Raw genomic sequence first — 8,797 nt, forward strand, 5'->3', positions numbered from 1 at the left:
CATTGCTATAGGCCCAGCTCTTGAACCAGGCTGATAATTCATGATCAGTCCTACATCTGTGGAACACTGCTAGTAATCCCAATTAAACTCAGGAATTCCCTTTCCACTTCTAAACTGATGTTGCTTTAACCAGCTCCCTACCTACCTTGCAGTCTTTCTGACAGGTCACATCCTCTCCCAGTTCTCGTCACTTTAAATTCAACAAAGGACATTATATGAAATATTCTGCTTAAATCTAGATAGATCAAGTTTGGCCTAAAATACCAGTTAAACTCTGTAAAACAGATACTAAGTTTTTCAGATGTAATCCATCTTTAATGAAACTTACCTTAAATGTAGCTACATTTACCTAATACTTTCTCTTTCAAATTGTTTTTCTAAGTCTTTTCTTAGAGTTGTATAATGTTGTGCTCAAGCAAATAAGCCTGTAGCTGCCCTAGAAATATTCTGTTTTTCAGAAAATAGGTAATATGTTTGCTAACTGACACTAGAAATACCTGTAGGGATATTTTCTATTAACTATATAAAAGATAATATTGATACATTGCATTGAAAGTTTAATTGAAAACCAGTGGTTTGGGATTTTACAGCAATGCAGCAATCCTTTCAGTGCTCTAGTACGAAGATTATGGGGAAGTCCTGATTTCATCACAGAATGCAGTTTAAACCCTTCTTGTGACACAGATACAGTATTTTCTCTTACTTTATTATCGTTTTTATTTGTCCCCACTAAGTCATACAGAGAAAGTTCCTTATTGACAACTCAACTGATTTTTTATTTAGTAGTTGGACATCACTTAAAGTGTCTCACTGCTCCCTTCCCTCCCACCCCCCCATTTAACATGTATACTTCACTCCTTTCTTCCTTTATCTCTTTTCATTAAGCTTTCTGTTTTAGTTTTTAGTTTGGGGTTGGTTTTTTGGGGGTTTGGGGTTTGGGGTTTTTTTGCTTAGAATCCAGTGAGGTCCTTTTTTCCTTCAATTTTTGTGCATAGGAAGTCTGCAGCAGTGCAGATCTTTAAGATTCTGTCAGACCAGGACAACCCAATTTTTCTGATAGTACATGTTATGAAGAGCTGAATAGTCAAAGGCTAATTGACAGAAATATAGTTCAGCTTATCAGAAGAAGAAAATTACTTCAGATTTTAAACATCCATGAAAATCTTAGCTACAAAAAGACATGCGTGGGGTTGGTAGTGAAACCTAAATACACTAAAATTCAGGAACCCAGGCTATGAAAGACAAGCAAAATACATTTATCTTTTTAATTAAGTCAAGGGTTACTGAAAACATAGCTATATAATCTTTTCATCAGTGTACACTTGGTTTTTGTTCTAACTTGCAGGTCATAAGATGAATGAATACTCATCCACTGTCATTCGTCCTTCACAGTGGTGCAGTGTACCCTAAACAAATGCTGTTGAAAATTCTGTTAGGTCTCTGACAATATGCATAACAAGGATGTTCTGATATCTTTCCCTGTGAAGGCTGGATAGACCACATACACTTTAAAAAAGGAAGTGTACAGTGAAGGACAAAGAACATTTTGACTCTCTCTAGTCCAGTACATACTCTTTAGCAGACTTGTGGAGACAGAGAGCCCATAACTATGGTAAGTACAGAGCTTTATTCATTTACTTTTTATTACATTGATGCAGTGGATGTGTCTGTAAAACTAAACATATTTCTAATAGTTTTCAATTCAGTTCCTTGCAGCTGACTTCCTGCTTTTGAAGGCATGAAGAAACTTTTTAGTTTTAGATCCTTCATCACGTGAACCGGTTTGAGCCTTACTGATTCTGTCCTTCAGAATTAAGGAAAACAGCTGCTTTCAAGCCTAAGATGATAAATTAGTTTATGCATCCAGAAGAATGTCACAGTCAGGTGTCAATGTGACACCAAGAAAGAAAGAAAATGGAATAGGCCAAACCATTTAATAAGACTTCCAAAGAACAATTGCACTTACTTTGATTCAGAAGTACTTTGTAACTTTTCAAAAAGGCAAAAAAACCCCAAACACTCAAGCTTTACACGTTCATATGTAAATCTTCAGAATAGTTGGTGGGTTTTTTTACTAATCTGTAGAATGTGCTTCCTTAAAAAGAGGATTTTTTAAATTCCAAACTTTACATATGCATCTGTTTTTATAAGTAAGTATTTTGTTAATAAACCAAACCAATAATTTCAAGATAAGTGATTTTACAGATAAATGCTGAAAACTGTGAAATCAGAATAGCTTTTCAGGCCGTCTCTGTTATGGGAAATAGTTTAGAACTCCTGGAGTAGCTTTATACTTTTATCATGGTACATTTGCCCAAATAAAGTAATCTTTCCTTGAAGGTAGTATTACTAAAGAAGTATTCATTATTTGAAATTTTCAGTCTTTTTCAAGGTAAAAAAGATATTCCATAAAACTTAGAGAGGAGCCCAAGCTGTAAAATTCAGTAGCTTCAGGGGGAAAAATCTTTAATTTTGCCCACTGCAAGTAGCCCTTAAAAAATGGCAATGTGAAATAAGATTGGATGCTGAATACTGTTTACATTTAACAATGCTTCACAAAGTTCAGAGGCTTATGGTTGAGTTTGTCTCTGTTTTACACAATGATTGGATTCTTAATGAATCTGAAGCAATGGCCTCAAAGTGTTTACATTAAGTAATATTTTTATATATTTAAAATTTAAACCATATATTTCTTTTTCTACTTATTTCTGTTGTAATGAATCCCACTGTGTAGAATCAACAGTAAAATACTAAATCTGTTTATGCTAATAAATCAATTCAAGTCTCTTGACTTACTCTGGATTTACATGTGGAGAAATGGAATTTGAACAGGGGCAGTGGTTCTACCAAACTAGCAACTTGCTGTTTTGTTACCTCCTGATTTCTGGTTGCTGTAGAAATTCTTTAAGTTGGCCTAGTCATTCAAGAGCCCAAATACACATGAAGCCTTTGTATTTGCAAAAACCTACATTAAAATTTGCAAGGCAAATGCTCAGTTACTCTTCTGGAATGATTCACACGTTTAGCTGCTTTCACAAAAGTGTTCGTTTCAAAACAGTGTATAAATATGCAAATATGTTGAACACAGGACTTCCGCTCTTGCCAAGTGCAGTTTGAAAATAAGCAACAATTAAGTTTCACTTTTCTGTTTAAATCTTTTCAAAGCCCCAGGTTGTTTTTTCCTAAATCCAAATATGAATGACAATTCAAAGTAATGCAAACCATCAATTCATATGCTTACTGTATTTCCTTGACAAGGTTACATAGCACTATGAGGAAAGAAGTGCTTTCATCTTTGCATCACGGGCAAGCCAGAAGCCTCACCAAGGAAGCAAATCACATTTTCTGGTCTTTGCTTTGATACTGCATGGGTGGAAATTTATATTATAGTAATATGAGAAGACAGGAAAAAAAAATGGCGAGGAGAGCTAAAGAAGTAGCTGAAGAATGTGGAGTAAGTAGTAATGTAGGAAAGTTTGTTTTCTGGCAGTTTTACAGTAGACATATGTCAGCATGGTTGGGAAAACAAACTTATTCCTGCAAAAAAAGACTACAAACTTTTTGAACATGAGATTGGGCACAAACTGGCTGAGGCTGGCTCTAGTTTTAGTGCAGCAAGAGATGGAAAGCGCAGAGATAGGTCTGTAGAATGCCAAGATACAAATAAAGACCAAAACATAGAATTCACTATTTCATTTCCAATCATCATAATGGAGACAAGTTTAAATCAAAACACCTGCACAAAATATAAGTTGAAAAAATACTAGCACTACAATAATAGATGCTGGCAGGTATAGCTTCATGTGAGATTAAAGCTGGTGAACACAAAGGCAAAAGTTTGCATTTTCCTTTGACTTCAAGCTAAGACAATCTGTGTTGATTTCTGACCTAGAGAAATGGCCCTTACATGCCTCTCTTCTTGCAGTGATACCAGTAATTTTTAGATATAATGTAAGAAGCAAAAGAATTTTTGATACAAGAGAATTTAGATATATCTTCTAATGCAGATATAGCCAAATCAGGAATTTGGTTGATCTATTCAGCATTAAAAAAAAAATAAAAATAAAAAAATTATATATATATATATAAAAAAGAAAAGGAAAAGGAAAAGGAAAAGGAAACGAAAAAGGAAAAGGAAAAGGAAAAGGAAAAGGAAAAGGAAAGGAAAAGGAAAAGGAAAAGGAAAAGGAAAAGGAAAAGGAAAAGGAAAATTAAAGAAAATTAAAGGAAAATTAAAGAAAATCCGGAAAAGCAGAGAGGGCTGCTAGAAGACGACTGCCAGAATCTATTTAGTCATAACACCCAGATGGAGCTAGAACAGTAGTTAAAATGAGGTGTGGCACATCTTCCAGGTATCTCAATTTGGAAGACATTCATGTTGCTTCATCAGTGTTACTAATTTCACATGTAAATCGCGGCAGACTGTCATTCACCTTATGACTATGGACAGAAGTCTCCACACAGGAAATGCCTGGACAACAGCTACTGTACCATAACTGCCCTGAAATAACTTAGAGTTCAGTGCTGTAGTTCTGTAGCATTCGTTTTAGAAAGGGTTTTGTCTTCTTCCAGAACAGTCAAATTATATGAAAGGTTGAAGGTCTAACCACACCCAAAAGGATCAGACTCACAAGGAACCCTGAGTGAAGGGACTTCTACTTTTCTGCAAAAAAGATCGCTGTGGTCACTGGATTTCAGATAGCTGCAGTGAACCAGCAGGTCCCACTGTCTAACTTGGAGCATAACTGTGAACACAGCAGATTCTGAAATTGAATTGCACAAAACACAACTCACAAGGCTAAGAATAATAAGTTCAGGATATTATTGTTTTTGTAAGCCAGGCACAATTTTCTGTCAAGCCCAAGTGGAGCATAAGGAATAGAGAAAGACTGAGAGAGAGAAAGTTTGTTTCTGATCTTTAGGCTACTTCTAAAAACGTTATAAATGAACATCTGTTTCAGTGAAATCCAAAAATGCTTTTCTTTCACTGTAGAAGCCACCAGGAAAAGTATTGTAGTGGTAAAGCTAGTCAAGCAGTGGAACAGTAGTGGCTTGTCTACAATGCTCAATGACAGCTATGCTCTGTGCATACATAATGTCCAGCAATGCTTCTAGATTGGCAGAGATGGCCAAATTGCGCTCAGAACATCCCAACAGAACATCCCAAACTCTGGCATCCTAGTTATCCTACAGTGTTTTGCTGCCAACTTAAGAGCCCCATGAAGTTATTGTAACACATTAATGAGAGCCCCACGACATTATTAAGGAAAACTACTGGCAAACCAGGACTTGTGACATCCAGCCATGCCTATGCTCAGCCCATTCACACTGAAATCAGGCAACATCTTGGCCTATTTAAGAAGAGTGGAATGAACTCCAACTTTCTCTACCCCTGTACTTTGCAATTTGGACAAAACACAGACTTACAGAGATCCCATACCTTTGATAAACCTTCATCCATTATGGTTTTTCCTATTCCTAGAGAGTTATGGGGTTTTTTTTTTAAAAAAAAGGTTAAATAGAAAAATATGTTAGGTATGTAAATTAGACAAAGATAAGTCACATTCCACATTCATAAGGAAATGTAAATGTGAAGATAATACAGAACATATCATGTTTATTTCACTCTAAGATTCAGAATTACCCCAATCTTTCTCTTTGCCACCTCAACTATAAAGTGAAAAACGTTGGATTTTATGTGTCAGCTCCTCCTACTCTAACAAAGAGTAAGTTACGGAAGTTCATACAGGGCTCCCAGCTCCCTTTCTCCAGTACTGCCAAGATATCTGCTATTTAAAAATACCAAAGGTGTTTGAAGGAATCGGGAAAGAAAAAAGCAAACCAAAACATTTTGCTTTCAAGAACAAGCTTCCACACTTGATTCTTTTCCTTGAAACTGTGTTTGATCACCATTTATTAAAGCTACTGCCTTTCTCTACAGTCACACTCAAAGGTGGGAATTAGCAGCATTTGCCCTAATATCCTTTTGATAACAGACTCTCATTTTATTATTTATATTGGCATGAGATCTTTCTGTACTCATTTATTCCAGACCTGTCTCATGGAAGTATATTGTGAATGTCTCCTGATAGTTTGATATCTAAAGGTGCAGGTTTTTTATATTTTTGTCCCAAGTGAAAAGTTTTAATATTTTATTAGTAAGTCATCTATACTTGAATCAACATTCTGGGATTAAGAACCTGAGGGTAATTGTGGGCCCATTTCAATAAAATATCATCTTTTTCAGGTAATTTTCCTTAAAAAGAGAGCATTCATATTGTTTTGTATTCTACTTAAGAGAATCCAAAAAACTTGAAAAGAATAAAAATAATTCTCAATCAGAGTTCTGGACTCCTAACAGGAAAAATCTGGAATGAACAAAAATAGGAGCTGCCTTCAGAGCACCCCTCAATGAAAAAGCAGGAGTACCTAAAGAATTAAGAATAGCAAAATTACACAGAAATGTACAAAAAGAAAGCCTTACCCATGTTCTTTCACCGAAGTTGTGAACAATAGCTTCCAACTTGTAATGTCATTACTGACAGGCGTGGAAAATTCATGAGAACAATTTATTACACATGCTTAAAATGAGGCACATAAGAAATCTGCCAAATTCAATTCATAAACATTGTCAAAATATTTTTTTTAATTTTGGGGGCTTACATTTTCACAGAATGACATGGGGATCAGAGGATCTTGTGCAACTTGGATTTGCAGCTACAGCTGGGTGTTCCTTTCACTTCTGCTGACACATCTCTAATAGCTTTTCTTCCCATTAGTCACTTGTGTAACAAAGATTTGGAAAAGTGTCACAACCTCTTCAATATCATGACCTTTCTCTAAACCTCTGAGGGCATCTGCATTTTGATTCTGAAGATGAGTCATAGGGAGATTGGTTTTCTTATTTTCCTTGGAGAAGAAAAACTTTCGGAAATCATGTCCGTAGGCTCCCACTTACTTCTCCTGTACAAAGCCTCTAAAAACAATTTAGCCACAACCATTGATCTGCTCCACCTCCTAGTGAGTTTTAAACTATTTTCCAAATCCTTTAGACAATCCCTTTCAGCTCTTCAAGTGTTTATCCCCCAGTGGTCCTGTTTTTATCACTGGTCCCACCTTATCCTCTTTTGGAGTCTCTAATTCATTCATTATTCCGCCACTAGGTTTCCATTGATATGAAGGTTTTCCTTATATGGCATGAGTTTTCCATTAAATCTCTTTTTCTTAGGCTCTAAGAGCTATTGCTAGGGCTCAGATTTATGCTGTTCCTCCTAGCCTGCAAAAACGAACAGCCAATACATGGGGCTCTCTTAACAGACCACTGGTGCCCTTCTGTTTCCTGCTGCTTTTCTCCCCACCACAGTCAGTAGCTGTCCTATCCCCCACAATAAAAGCATCCGGTGCAATTGATGATCTACCAATGGCCCATCCTTTAATGGATGCCCAGCAGATTGGCATTACCTTTCAATCTAGCCAGTGCTCAGCAACAAATTTGGCAGTGTTGTGATACTGCACATCAACAAAATGCTAAATTTGATTTTCCTTGTATATTTTAGCCCTTGAAGCAGAAAGGCTGGTATGTGCTGCCTCCTGATCTATCATGGCCTGTAGCCTTTGCAAAGAGACGGAAAAACTGAAAAAGATCCTGATGAATTTCTGCTTCTCATTCTCACATACAATCCTATAAACAGCAGATTCAAGTTCCTGCAAACAATAGAGTTGGTAAGCAACAAAATTTGCATGATTAAAGTTAAGAAAGCACCCAAAACTTCTCTGCCTCTGGGGCAAGGCAGCAGGCAGGCTCAGTGCAACAACTCAATTCTTTGTGCTCACAGTAGGTGATCAGGGAACTAAGAAACAGACAGAAGCTGAGAGAACTGGGGTTGTTCAGCCTGGAGATAAGAATGCAAAGCAGGAACTTTATTGCTGTCTTCAAATATCTAACGGAAGGGTGTCATACTCATCTCAGAGATGCACAAGGATAGAATAAGAGGCAATGGAAAACGAGGCATTGGAAACATGCAAAAAAAAGAAAATCCCAATTAGGGTGTTTGGGGTTTTGTTTTGCTAGGGTTTTGGCTGTTCGTTTGTTTTGTGTGGCTTTTATTTGTTTGTTTGGGGTTTTTTTTTTTTTTTTTTTTTTTGGTTGTTTGGGGTGGGGTTTTTTGGGTTTTTTTTTTTTTTTTTTTTTTTTTTTTGGTTGGGGTTTTTTTGGTTTTGTAACAGTGAGGGAAATCCAGTACTGGGACAACAAAGAGGGACTGCAGTCTCCATCCTTGCATGTAGTCAAAACCTAACTGAAGAACGCTTAGAGCAATCTGGGGACGCTGGCTCTGCTCTGAGCACATAGTTGAACGAGATGACTTCCAGGGGTCCCTCCCAATCTAAATTATGCCGTGAGGCTACGATTTGTAACTGGAGCTGTTCATCCATTAGAGGTCACTATTGTGCAAGCACCCGGAGCAACACCACAGAAAAAAAACCGACACACGCAATTATACAGGCAAGGTGCTGCACGAATTTGGGTTCCCTTTCACTCAGTAGCTGAAAGTTGAGATCCATCTGGCTGCAGGTCAGTTGTATGATGGACGATGGGGCATATGGCTCACTTATCTCTCGTTTGCCACGTAGCACATTCCAAGTATGGGATAAAAAGGTGAAAAGTGAGGTTAGCAAAAGAGAGAGGTGTCTTGGAAAAAGAAAGGAGAGTAACGCAGGAAGGTAGAAGTATTTGTTTTGAAAGAAATAACTCAGTGTACCAGCAAAGCTTCAGAATATGGAGTTTGTGTATGCTCTC

This window comes from Strigops habroptila, chromosome Z (genome assembly GCF_004027225.2).
Source record: "Strigops habroptila isolate Jane chromosome Z, bStrHab1.2.pri, whole genome shotgun sequence".
NCBI classification, from domain to species: Eukaryota; Metazoa; Chordata; class Aves; order Psittaciformes; family Psittacidae; genus Strigops; species Strigops habroptila.